Consider the following 19,378-nt stretch of genomic DNA (forward strand, 5'->3'; position numbering starts at 1 on the left):
TATGTAAAAGATATAATGATGAGGGTGAGAAGGGCAATTAAGTCTTTTTCACAATCAACTTCATTTCTGTTTAGCCTAAAGAGAATATTTGTTCTTTTACTAAGCCTTGCTCAACCATATTGTACCTGTAAATTGTAATTAGAAGAAGACTATAAGTCACAACAAAAAGAGAGGAAAAGAGTTGATCCAATCAGATGAGTTATTACTTGACTGTGGCTAACCAGAATGTGAAAACAGACTTTTTTAAAATTATGTAGTGGCTAAAACAGTAACTATATCAAAGCATAAAACAAAACTTATAATAACAAAATCAAAATCCAAAAAGAAGTGTGCTTTGAAATTTGACAGGAAAAGAAAATGAGAGATCTGGTTAACATTATCATTCTCCTCAATAGCATCCAAGATAGTTCGATACAACAACAATGATGACCACACCTACAATCACATAGCCCGAATTAAAAACAAACACTTTTATTTACTTTTTGGGATTAATAATGGAGTAATAAAGATTTGAAATTTAAATAATAGAGATTAAGAAAATAACCTTAAAAACTGTGGGTTTTATGAGTTGGAAAATTAATGCATCGCCATCAACTAGTTAATGATCTTCAGCAAACAATTTCCATCCTCCACCAAGTCCTGTTTTCCTAGGGAGGTACTTTCTTGGCCACTCATCTCCATCTTCATGAACCAATGTCAATATTTCATCTCATTTAGGAAGGTAGCTTTTGCAAAAATACACAAGGAGACCCTGAGTACAATTCATAATAACATGTTAAATAGAAATTTAAAAAAAATGTTATTTCATGTGAAATGTGAATCATGTACATTCAGTTGCTACCAAATTCACAATGGCGTTAAAACTCTCTCCCCTTAACAGCTTCAGACTCTGGAGCAATTTTACATGTAAGTTTTTTTATATATAACCTATAAAGGTTGTTGATATTTTATTTATTAATATTTTTGAAATAGTGAAATAGGATAGGTGTTCATCCAAAAGATGCAACGAACGGATGAATAGAGGTAATTAATTAATAATCAATTTTAAATTTCTTTAACATGAATCAATGTAATAATATTCATCGATTTTTGGGGGTAGTTTCAGGGATTCTGAAGAGAATGAGTCTCTGAGGTCTGAATCACTCAGATTGAAGAATCAATTACGTGATAGTAGTGAAAACGGGAATATCCTTGATTTTGCTAAAGAAAGATTAATTACATTATATAATATATATGCCACTAAATACAACAAATTCTGGATTTTTCTTATAGATTGCTTTTTAATGTTAATCAAAATACAGCTGTTTCAAGGAACTCAAAACCTCATCAAAAACAAAGATCAAACACATATTGGTCAATGGGTTCACTTTCAGATAGAAGTATGGCTGATTTAATAAAAATCCCAGAGCACAACAACAACAATCAAATTCAAAACAATGAGGATCATAGACTTTGTGCTGAAGCATCAAGAAATGCAATTGAAGTTTTGAAAAGTAATGTTTCAACGTTGGGAACGCAAGTGGAAATGTCAGATTTGGAGTTGGAGTCTCTTCGTAAGCAAATACTTAAAGAGAATAAACGAGGACAAGATATGTTGAAGAAAGTAACTGAACTTCAGGAGGAGAAAGAAGCACTTGAAGAGGAAAGGAAAAAAGATATTGCTACAATGAAGGAGTTTTATGGTGAACTAGACATATGTATGAGTAGAAAGAAACATACATAAGTTACTTCGTTGTTGTATGTAATGAAAAAGAAAACAAAGGGCATAAATGTAAATTAACTTAGGAGCAGTAAGAAGCTTTAAGTTTAAGATAAGGTTAAGCTTTAAGGTTAAGCTTGCATAAAAAGACACTAACGTGCTTCTTTTTTACTTAATAGAGTTAATGGGTAAAACACTTAATCTACACAACTTTATGGGGCTGTTTCTTTTTCATGTTTGTACCGTTAACATTAGGTTACTCCTCTTCAATTCAGTTGGTTTCTTATAGGCAAAAAGAATGGTATTAGTTTGTTTGTTTAGTTTTAATAGCAGAAAGTGAAAGATGGAAGAGTTTGGGAGGTTGAAAAGGGATTATTTGATAAAGATTCCCCTGAACAAAATTCATGGCAGGCATTTCCTGAGGAGAATCCCACAAAAAACTCCAAATCTATTAGAATAAGATTATAAGAAACAATGGGCACCAGAACAAGCAAGCAGCTGAAGGCCGCACCACCAGATGGGGTTTTGGAGAAGAAAGCTTCACAACGGTTCCTGCCTCTGCTAGTTCTCACTCTCAGGTAAACACAACACCTAATATCCCTATCATCACCACTAATTTCGGGCGTTCTAGTTATGGGGAGGAGTTCAAAAACAAAGAAAGTAATTCAGCTTCACGACCTGCTGGATGGGCTGGTTTCTAGTATTATTATTATATAAAATCATGTGTTAAAAAGATACTTGTCTCATGATCATGTGTTAAAAAATTCAGTTTTTTTTAGAAGAATGTTTGCCATAATGGAACCAAAACCTCTGGGAAAAAGCAGTCTTTTTAAGCTTTGTGAACAATAACATAGCTGATTTGGAAAAGGGGGACAATGAAAAAAAGACAAACTTACCCATGAACTGACTTTTTGTTAGGCTTTGAAAGTTCTGAACAAATTGACCCAAGCACTTTAATGTCTGATAGAGGAATAGAAAGTGAAAAGTGAGTGTACAATCACATAAATGGAAAGTTTGACTTATAAGTTAAAATTTATAAAATAGAGTTGACCTGTGGTGAGGAAACATTAGCATTAATTTTTTATCATTTTTTATCTTAGTAAGCTTATTTACACTTTAATGAATAGATTGAAAATGAATTTGTTACTTTCTTTCATAATGATCAAAAACTACCTCAATAGATATGGAATTAAATTACCTTGCAATAGAGGAAGCTGACATATGCCTTCTTTCATATTCATTAGCTAGGCAGGTAAAAAACTGCAAAAGAGTAAATTTCTAGTGAGGGCCATAAATTCACAGTCATGTGTACATCAGGTGATGTTATAAGGTCTGACTTAGGTGAGATGGCTCTTTCAAGCATTTCCTCAAACAGTTGGAGAGCATAGCTCCTCCCCTTTCTTTTTTGATCTATTTATTGGAATTATCACCACTTTGAGAGCATACAACTCCATTCTTCTTTTCAAAACATATAATTCAGCAAATAAGTTAACATATAAGGGTAGGAATACGAACTTAAGACTAAAACTGAAAACAAAATGACAAACCCCATCTCTCTTTGTAATCTTGAATTGGCTCAATAGCTAGAAAAAAAAAGAATTAAAATTGATCAAAAACTACCTCAATAGCTTATTTACATCACATATAAGAGACTATATAACGTTAGTTTAAATAGTTGGTTCTTGATTTTAAGAAGTTATTTTTGTAACCTAGTTGTATATATTAATAATTGGATACCTGTTACATGTGGTTGATAGATAGCTTCCCAAATAGAAGCTAGTTTTAAGCCAATAGCTATAAGCTGAAACGTGAAATAAAGTTGTTTACAGAGATGAGAAGTAGATACAGGAAAAAATCAGAGGCATAAAGTAGAAATTGACAATACTAGATGAAATCGCACATTTAGGGAAAAATCATAATCCTTTTTCTTGATTGAGAAGATGAAGTCGAGATATGAATGAGAAATTGCGTGCCCCCTTATTTGTTGAATGACTGAAGAAATAGGGCAGGGTAGAAGCGTCCTTTTCATACCTTAGTGCAATCAAACCTTGGGCTTGTAAACCTGAGGAGTCTTAGTAAATGCATTAGGGTGGGGAAGAGGTGGAACGGTGAGCCTGAGGAGTTGATATCTAATCTTATGTACCAATGGTGATATATGTCATTCTTCTATGACGAGTATGAGAGATATTATTTGATAGGTGTGTAGTCGCCGATGTACTAGCCTGAGGAGTCACAACACCATTGCGGTGGAGGAGTCGTAGTTTTTGAACGATGTCGCAATCGAGAGTGAAGCGAATGGGGCGTAAGTCTCCGATCAAAAAAATCCCTAGCTTATGTTGTGCAGACTTGAAGAGTCGGTGTGGGTTGAATGTAGTGGAGGTGGGTAAGGGGCGAAGACGAAGGAGAGGAGATGTTAGTGAACAGATGGAAACGAAGGAGAGGAGATCAATCTTCTATTTTGTGAAAGAAGATATTACTATTTCAAATGTGTTATGTTTGATTAGGGTTTGCACATAGAAGGAAGTGAAAGTCGATCGGAGAGGAAGGGGTTTGCAGAGAGAAAGAAGGGAGAGAATGAAGTCGATTTTGGAGGGTAGAGAGCAGAGAGGAAGAGGAAGCGGGTGTTCAAAATTTTGGGGGATTTAGTTTCCCCCCTTACCTATCAAGGAGTCCCAGAAACGCGCGTTTATTAAAATTATAAAGCGACATTTGTAGAGGACGCCCTTTTTATTATAGGTGCCCTCCGTGTTTTTAATATTTTTACATGAGACACTAATTTAAGGGCACTCAGTAATGCGCGACCTAAATCCTTAAAATTTTTGAAGAGATGACACTTTTTTAATGTCGCTCTCTAATGCGTAACATAAATCAAAGAGCGTCGTGTTTTGGGCGTCGTAAAAGGCCTTTTTTCTTGTAGTGCGATTTTGGTCCATTTCAAGAAAATGTTACAAAAGAAGGGGAGTATGATGCAGAATTATTAATTTAGTCCTTGACTTTTAGCATTTTGACAGTTTCAACCCATTTTTCGAAAAGTTTACAAATGTAAGGGTTGGTGAACATTTTTGGATTTTTTAACGCACATATCTTTTCGTGAACAGAAAAATTAAAGATTCCATCAAGTCTTGGCGGTTCGGAAAGTCGTTTTTCATGATAATGTCAAAATTTCATGACTTTTTCAGATTTTATACTTCATTGTATAGATCATTTTGTCGCGGGGGAGCACATTAATTTTTTATCCATTAAAGATCATTCTCATGACCATTTGAAGGTTTATAATCACGTTTTCGATTATAAATCGAGGGAGAATTTGGTATGGCCATTCGAAACTCGATTTGTGACTTTCCAAATTTGAAGATTTTTGATAAAGCTTGTGGTAGAATTATGAAGGTAGCTTTTACAGTGGAAGTTCTTCATCGAGCTTTACTAAAGCTTTTACAGAGAAGTATCCTTTACAGTAGAAGTTCATCATCGAGCTCGGCTAAAGACTTGTTATATCTCCGACTTCTAGTATTTTCTCGATTAAGTGGCGTTACGAATCTTAAAATTTGGTTTGTTACATGATAATTTTTGGTGGCTTATATCATTAGCTTATTTGAAGATCATTGTGACTTGGAGGGGGAGCTCTTCAAAGACAAGAAGTGATTTGGTTTCTTTGTTCTGAAATGGGTTTTTATGCCGGGTTTGGTTTTCATGAAGATTTTTTTTGGGATTACATTCGAAAATGAGGTTTAAAGACATTACTTCAGTGCTTGATTTATATATCCTAGAGCCCGTGTTTGAAGACTATTGAAGAATCAAGATTCGTGGATTGCTTCATCTATTCCTCGTTACAAGATCTTTTTATTTGCTAGATGCTTGTTTTGGAATTTAAAGCATTGTCATCCATTCCAAACTTTGAGGGGGAGATTGTATGGTTTCAAAGCACTCCATGGATGATGGCAATGGGCCCCTTGATGAAGTGTAGGTTAAAAGCCCAATACTTGTCTTTTCCCTATAAAATTTCATGCATTGTTCTTAATTAGGGTTAAGAGTGAGGCAAAATGTAGCCGCCACGTGAGGTTTCTTATGTAGTGTTAGATTCTTTAGTCTATGCTGAAAGTGTAATTTATTCCTCTTGTTATGAATAAATCGAGTGATCATTCGACATAATCTTCATATTTGTGTTTGTTCTTATTTTCCGCATCTTGTTCATCAAATCTCAATTAGGGTTTTATTCCTAACAAGTGGTATCAGAGCGGGTTTTTGAAGATCTATTGATTTTTAAAGTATCGGTTCTTGATTTGATGATTTTCTGCACAAGTTATTGAATATTTTGGTGTTTTGACGGTATGGAATCAAGAATTTTTGTTCAAGCTACTGTTCATGAAAATATATGGTATTTTCTAATGTTCATATGATGTTATTTCAATCCAATTCGTTTTTCTGTTCATATTTATTTTGGTCTGGTCATTCGTTTGATGTCGGCAGCTGTATTCCATTGTTTTAGTCCATTGAGTCGTTCCTTAAATTGTTCTTGAGCCGATTTTTTTACTGTTTATTCGTTCCATCCTTTGGCTCATTGTGTTAGTTTACTATTCATCGTTTAGCCTACTTAATTGTTTAAACCGTACGATCTGTAAGTCAAAATCTTTGTTTTCTGATCGTTCCTTTATGGCGTTTGAATTCTCAAATCACGCTCTCGACATATCTCTAGAGTGGGAACATTGAATATCGAAAATCCTCTAATTAATCTAAACGATTTATTTGATTAAGTTAATCATTGTTCCGATTTGCTTTATCACCCGTTTTCTATCCTTGAGTCGAGATGTAAGAATCGTATCATTCGCAAAATCGATTTTGATTTTGTTATCTGATTGTGTCGTTTGATTTGATTTGCTTAATCTGTTGCTCATCTCGATTGTATGATTGTTGAATGCAATTTTTGGAGTCCTGTGATGTACAATTGACGAACAGTTGGTCAAAGTATGAAAAGTCAAAATCAACTTATGTAACCGAAGAACATTATTTGGTTGTTTGATCTGAAAATCAATTAGGCGATTGTGGACAACTGATTTTCGATGGTCTCAATGATTACCGAAGCAAAAGTGAAAATCGAAAGTAAATATCAGATCAGAAGGTTTAAAGTTGAAATCGGAAATATAAAATCACTTCGTTGGAACAGAAATCGGAACTAAGGAGATAAGGGGTCAAAGTCGGATCTTGAATCGTGTTTGGTGTTGATCATAATGAATGAGTTGGGGACTCAATTGGGATGAACGCCGGTCAAATAGAAAAGTCAAAATTGCCTTGAAATTCCTTCCTGTAAACATTCACTATTGGGTATAATCGATGGATTAGGACAGAACCTAGAACAACGAACTTGGGTTCGCTTGTTAATGGTTAGAGCGAACGGAGGGAGGACCGAAGGCGAACCTATTGACTGGGTTTCGCACCGAGACTATAACAATTTAGCTCATGTTCGTTGCGGTGATCTGGCTTGCAATCGACTACGAATGTCTCAGATTCGCACTTTTGAACTTGGATTCGGAGTCCTAGTAGACACAAACGTCAGAAAGCGAACTGTTTGTTAGGATCGACGGGTTGTTCGGTGATTGGAATCTTTGTTTGATACTTGGATTCAGGGTTGACATTGATTCGCAATCGGCACTGGAAATGTTGGATTCAGAATAAGAGTGTGATGCTTGGGGGAACTATGTGCTCGGAATATACGATTGATCAAGTTGCATTCAGAGTTCACGATTACAAGCGAATATACGATTGATCAAGTTGCATTCAGAGTTCACGATTACGAGTTATGAATCTTTTTTGTTCATCAGATATTAAATGGGGATGAAGATGACTCACGTTTCATTTTTGTCCCTCCAGCTTCAACTATTTGACACTTTTGGTCCCTATTTTTTTCACAGCTTGGCGATTTTGGTCCATTTCCAGAAATTGTTACAAAAGAAGGGCAGTATGATGTAGAATTATTAATTTAGTTCTTGACTTTTAGCATTGTGACAATTTCAACTCATTTTTCGAAAAGTTTACAAATGTAAGGGTTGGTGAACATTTTTGGATTTTTTAACGCACATATCTTTTCGTGAACAAAAAAATTAAAGATTCCATCAAGTCTTGGGTTTTTCGTGATAATGTCAAAATTTCATGACTTTTTCTGATTTTATACTTCATTGTATAGATCATTTTGTCGCGGGGGAGCACATTAATTTTTTATCCATTAAAGATCATTCTCATGACCATTTGAAGGTTTATAATCACGTTTTCGATTATAAATCGAGGGAGAATATGGTATGGCCATTCAAAATTGGATTTGTGACTTTCCAAATTTGAAGATTTTTGATAAAGCTTGTGGTAGAATTATGAAGGTAGCTTTTACAGTGGAAGTTCTTCATCGAGCTTTACTAAAGCTTTTACAGAGAAGTATCCTTTACAGTAGAAGTTCCTCATCGAGCTCGGCTAAGGACTTGTTATATCTCCGACTTCTAGTATTTTCTCGATTAAGTGGCGTTACGAATCTTAAAATTTGGTTTGTTACATGATAATTTTTGGTGGCTTATATCATTAGCTTATTTGAAGATCATTGTGACTTGGAGGGGGAGCTCTTCAAAGACAAGAAGTGATTTGGTTTCTTTGTTCTGAAATGGGTTTTTATGCCGGGTTTGGTTTTCATGAAGATTTTTTTTGGGATTACATTCGAAAATGAAGTTTAAAGACATTACTTCAGTGCTTGATTTATATATCCTAGAGCCCGTGTTTGAAGACTATTGAAGAATCACGATTCGTGGATTGCTTCATCTATTCCTCGTTACAAGATCTTTTTATTTGCTAGATGCTTGTTTTGGAATTTAAAGCATTGTCATCCATTCCAAACTTTGAGGGGGAGATTGTATGGTTTCAAAGCACTCCATGGATGATGGCAATGGGCCCCTTGATGAAGTGTAGGTTAAAAGCCCAATACTTGTCTTTTCCCTATAAAATTTCATGCATTGTTCTTAATTATGGTTAAGAGTGAGGCAAAATGTAGCCGCCACGTGAGGTTTCTTATGTAGTGTTAGATTATGTAGTCTATGTTGAAAGTGTAATTTATTCCTCTTGTTATGAATAAATCGAGTGATCATTCGACATAATCTTCATATTTGTGTTTGTTCTTATTTTCCGCATCTTGTTCATCAAATCTCAATTAGGGTTTTATTCCTAACAAGTGGTATCAGAGCGGGTTTTTGAAGATCTATTGATTTTTAAAGTATCGGTTCTTGATTTGATGTTTTTCTGCACACGTTATTGAATATTTTGGTGTTTTGATGGTATGGAATCAAGAATTTTTGTTCAAGCTACTGTTCATGAAAATATATGGTATTTTCTAATGTTCATATGATGTTATTTCAATCCAATTCGTTTTTCTGTTCATATTTATTTTGGTCTGGTCATTCGTTTGATGTCGGCAGCTGTATTCCATTGTTTTAGTCCATTGAGTCGTTCCTTAAATTGTTCTTGAGCCGATTTTTTTACTGTTTATTCCTTCCATCCTTTGGCTCATTGTGTTAGTTTACTATTCATCGTTTAGCCTACTTAATTGTTTAAACCGTACGATCTGTAAGTCAAAATCTTTGTTTTCTGATCGTTCCTTTATGGCATTTGAATTCTCAAATCACGCTCTCGACATATCTCTAGAGTGGGAACATTGAATATCGAAAATCCTCTAATTAATCTAAACGATTTATTCGATTAAGTTAATCATTGTTCCAATTTGCTTTATCACCCGTTTTCTATCCTTGAGTCGAGATGTAAGAATCGTATCATTCGCAAAATCGATTTTGATTTTGTTATCTGATTGTGTCGTTTGATTTGATTTTCTTAATCTGTTGCTCATCTCGATTGTATGATTGTTGAATGCAATTTTTGGAGTCCTGTGATGTACAATTGACGAACAGTTGGTCAGAGTATGAAAAGTCAAAATCAACTTATGTAACCGAAGAACATTATTTGGTTGTTTGATCTGAAAATCAATTAGGCGATTGTGGACAACTGATTTTCGATGGTCTCAATGATTACCGAAGCAAAAGTGAAAATCGAAAGTAAATATCAGATCAGAAGGTTTAAAGTTGAAATCGGAAATATAAAATCACTTCGTTGGAACAGAAATCGGAACAAAGGAGATAAGGGGTCAAAGTCGGATCTTGAATCGTGTTTGGTGTTGATCATAATGAATGAGTTGGGGACTCAATTGGGATGAACGCCGGTCAAATAGAAAAGTCAAAATTGCCTTGAAATTCCTTCCTGTAAACATTCACTATTGGGTATAATCGATGAATTAGGACAGAACCTGGAACAACGAACTTGGGTTCGCTTGTTAATGGTTAGAGCGAACAGAGGGAGGACCGAAGGCGAACCTATTGACTGGGTTTCGCACCGAGACTATAACAATTTAGCTCATGTTCGTTGCGGTGATCTGGCTTGCAATCGACTACGAATGTCTCAGATTCGCACTTTTGAACTTGGATTCGGAGTCCTAGTAGACACAAACGTCAGAAAGTGAACTGTTTGTTAGGATCGACGGGTTGTTCGGTGATTGGAATCTTTGTTTGATACTTGGATTCGGGGTTGACATTGATTCGCAATCGGCACTGGAAATGTTGGATTCAGAATCAGAGTGTGATGCTTGGGGGAACTATGTGCTCGGAATATACGATTGATCAAGTTGCATTCAGAGTTCACGATTACAAGCGAATATACGATTGATCAAGTTGCATTCAGAGTTCACGATTACGAGTTATGAATCTTTTTTGTTCATCAGATATTAAATGGGGATGAAGATGACTCAAGTTTCATTTTTGTCCCTCCAGCTTCAACTATTTGACACTTTTGGTCCCTATTTTTTTCACAGCTTGGCGATTTTGGTCCATTTCCAGAAATTGTTACAAAAGAAGGGCAGTATGATGTAGAATTATTAATTTAGTCCTTGACTTTTAGCATTGTGACAGTTTCAAGTCATTTTTCGAAAAGTTTACAAATGTAAGGGTTGGTGAACATTTTTGGATTTTTTAACGCACATATCTTTTTGTGAACAAAAAAATTAAAGATTCCATCGAGTCTTGGCGGTTCGGAAAGTCGTTTTTCGTGATAATGTCAAAATTTCATGACTTTTTCTGATTTTATACTTCATTGTATAGATCATTTTGTCGCGGGGGAGCACATTAATTTTTTATCCATTAAAGATCATTCTCATGACCATTTGAAGGTTTATAATCACGTTTTCGATTATAAATCGAGGGAGAATATGGTATGGCCATTCAAAATTGGATTTGTGACTTTCCAAATTTGAAGATTTTTGATAAAGCTTGTGGTAGAATTATGAAGGTAGCTTTTACAGTGGAAGTTCTTCATCGAGCTTTACTAAAGCTTTTACAGAGAAGTATCCTTTACAGTAGAAGTTCCTCATCGAGCTCGGCTAAGGACTTGTTATATCTCCGACTTCTAGTATTTTCTCGATTAAGTGGCGTTACGAATCTCAAAATTTGGTTTGTTACATGATAATTTTTGGTGGCTTATATCATTAGCTTACTTGAAGATCATTGTGACTTGGAGGGGGAGCTCTTCAAAGACAAGAAGTGATTTGGTTTCTTTGTTCTGAAATGGGTTTTTATGCCGGGTTTGGTTTTCCTGAAGATTTTTTTTGGGATTACATTCGAAAATGAAGTTTAAAGACATTACTTCAGTGCTTGATTTATATATCCTAGAGCCCGTGTTTGAAGACTATTGAAGAATCAAGATTCGTGGATTGCTTCATCTATTCCTCGTTACAAGATCTTTTTATTTGCTAGATGCTTGTTTTGGAATTTAAAGCATTGTCATCCATTCCAAACTTTGAGGGGGAGATTGTATGGTTTCAAAGCACTCCATGGATGATGGCAATGGGCCCCTTGATGAAGTGTAGGTTAAAAGCCCAATACTTGTCTTTTCCCTATAAAATTTCATGCATTGTTCTTAATTAGGGTTAAGAGTGAGGCAAAATGTAGCCGCCACGTGAGGTTTCTTATGTAGTGTTAGATTCTGTAGTCTATGCTGAAAGTGTAATTTATTCCTCTTGTTATGAATAAATCGAGTGATCATTCGACATAATCTTCATATTTGTGTTTGTTCTTATTTTCCGCATCTTGTTCATCAAATCTCAATTAGGGTTTTATTCCTAACAAGTGGTATCAGAGCGGGTTTTTGAAGATCTATTGATTTTTAAAGTATCGGTTCTTGATTTGATGATTTTCTGCACAAGTTATTGAATATTTTGGTGTTTTGACGGTATGGAATCAAGAATTTTGTTCAAGCTACTGTTCATTAAAATATATGGTATTTTCTAATGTTCATATGATGTTATTTCAATCCAATTCGTTTTTCTGTTCATATTTATTTTGGTCTGGTCATTCGTTTGATGTCGGCAGCTCTATTCCATTGTTTTAGTCCATTGAGTCGTTCCTTAAATTGTTCTTGAGCCGATTTTTTTTACTGTTTATTCGTTCCATCCTTTGGCTCATTGTGTTAGTTTACTATTCATCGTTTAGCCTACTTAATTGTTTAAACCGTACGATCTGTAAGTCAAAATCTTTGTTTTCTGATCGTTCCTTTATGGCGTTTGAATTCTCAAATCACGCTCTCGACATATCTCTAGAGTGGGAACATTGAATATCGAAAATCCTCTAATTAATCTAAATGATTTATTCGATTAAGTTAATCATTGTTCCAATTTGATTTATCACCCGTTTTCTATCCTTGAGTCGAGATGTAAGAATCGTATCATTCGCAAAATCGATTTTGATTTTGTTATCTGATTGTGTCGTTTGATTTGATTTGCTTAATCTGTTGCTCATCTCGATTGTATGATTGTTGAATGCAATTTTTGGAGTCCTGTGATGTACAATTGACGAACAGTTGGTCAAAGTACGAAAAGTCAAAATCAACTTATGTAACCGAAGAACATTATTTGGTTGTTTGATCTGAAAATCAATTAGGCGATTGTGGACAACTGATTTTCGATGGTCTCAATGATTACCGAAGCAAAAGTGAAATCGAAAGTAAATATCAGATCAGAAGGTTTAAAGTTGAAATCGGAAATATAAAATCCCTTCGTTGGAACAGAAATCGGAACTAAGGAGATAAGGGGTCAAAGTCGGATCTTGAATCGTGTTTGGTGTTGATCGTAATGAATGAGTTGGGGACTCAATTGGGATGAACGCCGGTAAAATAGAAAAGTCAAAATTGCCTTGAAATTCCTTCCTGTAAACATTCACTATTGGGTATAATCGATGAATTAGGACAGAACCTGGAACAACGAACTTGGGTTCGCTTGTTAATGGTTAGAGCGAACGGAGGGAGGACCGAAGGCAAACCTATTGACTGGGTTTCGCACCGAGACTATAACAATTTAGCTCATGTTCGTTGCGGTGATCTGGCTTGCAATCGACTACGAATGTCTAAGATTCGCACTTTTGAACTTGGATTCGGAGTCTTAGTAGACACAAACGTTAGAAAGCGAACTGTGTGTTAGGATCGACGGGTTGTTCGGTGATTGGAATCTTTGTTTGATACTTGGATTCGGGGTTGACATTGATTCTCAATCGGCACTGGAATTGTTGGATTCGAAATCAGAGTGTGATGCTTGGGGGAACTATGTGCTCGGAATATACGATTGATCAAGTTGCATTCAGAGTTCACGATTACAAGCGAATATACGATTGATCAAGTTGCATTCAGAGTTCACGATTATGATTTATGAAGCTTTTTTGTTCATCAGATATTAAATGGGGATGAAGATGACTCAAGTTTCATTTTTGTCCCTCCAGCTTCAACTATTTGACACTTTTGGTCCCTATTTTTTTCACAGCTTGGCGATTTTGGTCCATTTCCAGAAATTGTTACAAAAGAAGGGCAGTATGATGTAGAATTATTAATTTAGTCCTTGACTTTTAGCATTGTGACAGTTTCAACTCAATTTTCAAAAAGTTTACAAATGTAAGGGTTGCTGAACATTTTTGTAATTTTTAACGCACATATCTTTTCGTGAACAGAAAAATTAAAGATTCCATCAAGTCTTGGCGGTTCGGAAAGTCGTTTTCCGTGATAATGTCAAAATTTCATGACTTTTTCGGATTTTATACTTCATTGTATAGATCATTTTGTCGCGGGGGAGCACATTAAATTTTTATCCATTAAAGATCATTCTCATGACCATTTGAAGGTTTATAATCACGTTTTCGATTATAAATCGAGGGAGAATATGGTATGGCCATTCGAAATTGGATTTGTGACTTTCCAAATTTAAAGATTTTTGATAAAGCTTGTGGCAGAATTATGAAGGTAGCTTTTACAGTGGAAGTTCTTCATCGAGCTTTACTAAAGCTTTTACAGAGAAGTATCCTTTACAGTAGAAGTTCATCATCGAGCTCGGCTAAGGACTTGTTATATCTCCGACTTCTAGTATTTTCTCGATTAAGTGGCGTTACGAATCTCAAAATTTGGTTTGTTACATGATATTTTTTGGTGGCTTATATCATTAGCTTATTTGAAGATCATTGTGACTTGGAGGGGGAGCTCTTCAAAGACAAGAAGTGATTTGGTTTCTTTGTTCTGAAATGGGTTTTTATGCCGGGTTTGGTTTTCATGAAGATTTTTTTTGGGATTACATTCGAAAATGAAGTTTAAAGACATTACTTCAGTGCTTGATTTATATATCCTAGAGCCCGTGTTTGAAGACTATTGAAGAATCAAGATTCGTGGATTGCTTCATCTATTCCTCGTTACAAGATCTTTTTTTTTGCTAGATGCTTGTTTTGGAATTTAAAGCATTGTCATCCATTCCAAACTTTGAGGGGGAGATTGTATGGTTTCAAAGCACTCCATGGATGATGGCAATGGGCCCCTTGATGAAGTGTAGGTTAAAAGCCCAATACTTGTCTTTTCCCTATAAAATTTCATGCATTGTTCTTAATTAGGGTTAAGAGTGAGGCAAAATGTAGCCGCCACGTGAGGTTTCTAATGTAGTGTTAGATTTTTTAGTCTATGCTGAAAGTGTAATTTATTCCTCTTGTTATGAATAAATCGAGTGATCATTCGACATAATCTTCATATTTGTGTTTGTTCTTATTTTCCGCATCTTGTTCATCAAATCTCAATTAGGGTTTTATTCCTAACAAGTGGTATCAGAGCGGGTTTTTGAAGATCTATTGATTTTTAAAGTATCGGTTCTTGATTTGATGATTTTCTGCACAAGTTATTGAATATTTTGGTGTTTTGACGGTATCGAATCAAGAATTTTGTTCAAGCTACTGTTCATTAAAATATATGGTATTTTCTAATGTTCATATGATGTTATTTCAATCCAATTCGTTTTTCTGTTCATATTTATTTTGGTCTGGTCATTCGTTTGATGTCGGCAACTCTATTCCATTGTTTTAGTCCATTGAGTCGTTCCTTAAATTGTTCTTGAGCCGATTTTTTTTACTGTTTATTCGTTCCATCCTTTGGCTCATTGTGTTAGTTTACTATTCATCGTTTAGCCTACTTAATTGTTTAAACCGTACGATCTGTAAGTCAAAATCTTTGTTTTCTGATCGTTCCTTTATGGCGTTTCAATTCTCAAATCATGCTCTCGACATATCTCTAGAGTGGGAACATTGAATATCGAAAATCCTCTAATTAATCTAAACGATTTATTCGATTAAGTTAATCATTGTTCCTATTTGATTTATCACCCGTTTTCTATCCTTGAGTCGAGATGTAAGAATCGTATCATTCGCAAAATCGATTTTGATTTTGTTATCTGATTGTGTCGTTTGATTTGATTTGCTTAATCTGTTGCTCATCTCGATTGTATGATTGTTGAATGCAATTTTTGGAGTCCTGTGATGTACAATTGACGAACAGTTGGTCAAAGTATGAAAAGTCAAAATCAACTTATGTAACCGAAGAACATTATTTGGTTGTTTGATCTGAAAATCAATTAGGCGATTGTGGACAACTGATTTTCGATGGTCTCAATGATTACCGAAGCAAAAGTGAAAATCGAAAGTAAATATCAGATCAGAAGGTTTAAAGTTGAAATCGGAAATATAAAATCACTTCGTTGGAACAGAAATCGAAACTAAGGAGATAAGGGGTCAAAGTCGGATCTTGAATCGTGTTTGGTGTTGATCATAATGAATGAGTTGGGGAATCAATTGGGATGAACGCCGGTCAAATAGAAAAGTCAAAATTGCCTTGAAATTCCTTCCTGTAAACATTCACTATTGGGTATAATCGATGAATTAGGACAGAACCTGGAACAACGAACTTGGGTTCGCTTGTTAATGGTTAGAGCGAACGGAGGGAGGACCGAAGGCGAACCTATTGACTGGGTTTCGCACCGAGACTATAACAATTTAGCTCATGTTCGTTGCGGTGATCTGGCTTGCAATCGACTACGAATGTATCAGATTCGCACTTTTGAACTTGGATTCGGAGTCCTAGTAGACACAAACGTCAGAAAGCGAACTGTGTGTTAGGATCGACGGGTTGTTCGGTGATTGGAATCTTTGTTTGATACTTGGATTCGGGGTTGACATTGATTCGTAATCGGCACTGGAATTGTTGGATTCAAAATCAGAGTGTGATGCTTGGGGGAACTATGTGCTCGGAATATACGATTGATCAAGTTGCATTCAGAGTTCACGATTACAAGCGAATATACGATTCATCAAGTTGCATTCAGAGTTCACGATTATGATTTATGAAGCTTTTTTGTTCATCAGATATTAAATGGGGATGAAGATGACTCAAGTTTCATTTTTGTCCCTCCAGCTTCAACTATTTGACGCTTTTGGTCCCTATTTTTTTCACAGCTTGGCGATTTTGGTCCATTTCCAGAAATTGTTACAAAAGAAGGGCAGTATGATGTAGAATTATTAATTTAGTCCTTGACTTTTAGCATTGTGACAGTTTCAACTCAATTTTCAAAAAGTTTACAAATGTAAGGGTTGCTGAACATTTTTGGATTTTTTAACGCACATATCTTTTCCTGAACAGAAAAATTAAAGATTCCATCAAGTCTTGGCGGTTCGGAAAGTCGTTTTCCGTGATAATGTCAAAATTTCATGACTTTTTCGGATTTTATACTTCATTGTATAGATCATTTTGTCGCGGGGGAGCACATTAATTTTTTATCCATTAAAGATCATTCTCATGACCATTTGAAGGTTTACAATCACGTTTTCAATTATTAATATGGTATGGACATTCGAAATTGGATTTGTGAATTTCCAAATTTGAAGATTTTTGATAAAGCTTGTGGTAGAATTATGAAGGTAGCTTTTACAGTGGAAGTTCTTCATCGAGCTTTACTAAAGCTTTTACAGAGAAGTATCCTTTACAGTAGAAGTTCCTCATCGAGCTCGGCTAAGGACTTGTTATATCTCCGACTTCCAGTATTTTCTCGATTAAGTGGCGTTACGAATCTCAAAATTTGGTTTGTTACATGATAATTTTTGGTGGCTTATATCATTAGCTTATTTGAAGATCATTGTGACTTGGAGGGGGAGCTCTTCAAAGACAAGAAGCGATTTGGTTTCTTTGTTCTGAAATGGGTTTTTATGCCGGGTTTTGTTTTCATGAAGATTTTTTTTGGGATTACATTTGAAAATGAAGTTTAAAGATATTACTTCAATGCTTGATTTATATATCCTAGAGCCCGTGTTTGAAGACTATTGAAGAATCAAGATTCGTCGATTGCTTCATCTTTTTCTCGTTACAAGATCTTTTTATTTGCTAGATGCTTGTTTTGGAATTTAAAGCATTGTCATCCTTTCCAAACTTTGAGGGGGAGATTGTAGGGTTTCAAAGCACTCCATGGATGATGGCAATGGGCGCCTTGATGAAGTGTAGGTTAAAAGCCCAAGACTTGTCTTTTCCCTATAAATAGTCATGTATTGTTCATAATTAGGGTTAAGAGTGAGGCAAAATGTAGCCGCCACGTGAGGTTTCTTATGTTGTGTTAGATTCTTTAGTCTATGCTGAAAGTGTAATTTATTCCTCTTGTTATGAATAAATCGAGTGATCATTCGACATAATCTTCATATTTGTGTTTGTTCTTATTTTCCGCATCTTGTTCATCAAATCTCAATTAGGGTTTTATTCCTAACAAGTGGTATCAGAGCGGGTTTTTGAAGATCTATTGATTTTTAAAGTATCGGTTCTTGATTTGATGATTTTCTGCACAAGTTATTGAATATTTTGGTGTTTTGACGGTATGGAATCAAGAATTTTGTTCAAGCTACTTTTCATTAAAATATATGGTATTTTCTAATGTTCATATGATGTTATTTCAATCCAATTCGTTTTTCTGTTCATATTTATTTTGGTATGGTCATTCGTTTGATGTCGGCAACTCTATTCCATTGTTTTAGTCCATTGAGTCGTTCCTTAAATTGTTCTTGAGCCGATTTTTTTTACTGTTTATTCGTTCCATCCTTTGGCTCATTTTGTTAGTTTACTATTCATCGTTTAGCCTACTTAATTGTTTAAACCATATGATATGTAAGTCAAAATCTTTGTTTCCTGATCGTTCCTTTATGGCGTTTGAATTCTCAAATCACGCTCTCGACATATCTCTAGATTGGGAACATTGAATATCGAAAATCCTCTAATTAATCTAAACGATTTATTCAATTAAGTTAATCATTGTTCCAATTTGATTTATCACCCGTTTTCTATCCTTGAGTCGAGATGTAAGAATCGTATCATTCGCAAAATCGATTTTGATTTTGTTATCTGATTGTGTCGTTTGATTTGATTTGCTTAATCTGTTGCTCATCTCGATTGTATGATTGTTGAATGCAATTTTTGGAGTCCTGTGATGTACAATTGACGAACAGTTGGTCAAAGTATGAAAAGTCAAAATCAACTTATGTAACCGAAGAACATTATTTGGTTGATTGATCTGAAAATCGATTAGGCGATCGTGGAGAATTGATTTTCGATGGTCTCAATGATTACCGAAGCAAAAGTGAAAATCGAAAGTTAATATCAGATCAGAAGGTTTAAAGTTGAAATCGGAAATATAAAATCACTTCGTTGTAACAGAAATCGGAACTAAGGAGATAAGGGGTCAAAGTCGGATCTTGAATCGTGTTTGGTGTTGATCATAATGAATGAGTTGGGGACTCAATTGGGATGAACGCCGGTCAAACAGAAAACTCAAAATTGCCTTGAAATTCCTTCCTGTAAACATTCACTATTGGGTATAATCGATGAATTAGGACAGAACCTGGAACAACGAACTTGGGTTCGCTTGTTAATGGTTAGAGCGAACGTAGGGAGGACCGATGGCGAACCTATTGACCGGGTTTCGCACTGAGACTATAACAATTTAGCTCACGTTCGTTGCGGTGATCTGGCTTGCAATTGACTACGAATGTCTCAGATTCGCACTTTTGAACTTGGATTCGGAGTCCTAGTAGACACAAACGTCAGAAAGCGAACTGTGTGTTAGGATCGACGGGTTGTTCGGTGATTGGAATCTTTGTTTGATACTTGGATTCGGGGTTGACATTGATTCGCAATCGGCACTGGAAATGTTGGATTCAGAATCAGAGTGTGATGCTTGGGGGAACTATGTGCTCGGAATATACGATTGATCAAGTTGCATTCAGAGTTCAC

Source organism: Lactuca sativa, chromosome 4, assembly GCF_002870075.4.
Source record: "Lactuca sativa cultivar Salinas chromosome 4, Lsat_Salinas_v11, whole genome shotgun sequence".
In the NCBI taxonomy this organism is placed as follows: domain Eukaryota; kingdom Viridiplantae; phylum Streptophyta; class Magnoliopsida; order Asterales; family Asteraceae; genus Lactuca; species Lactuca sativa.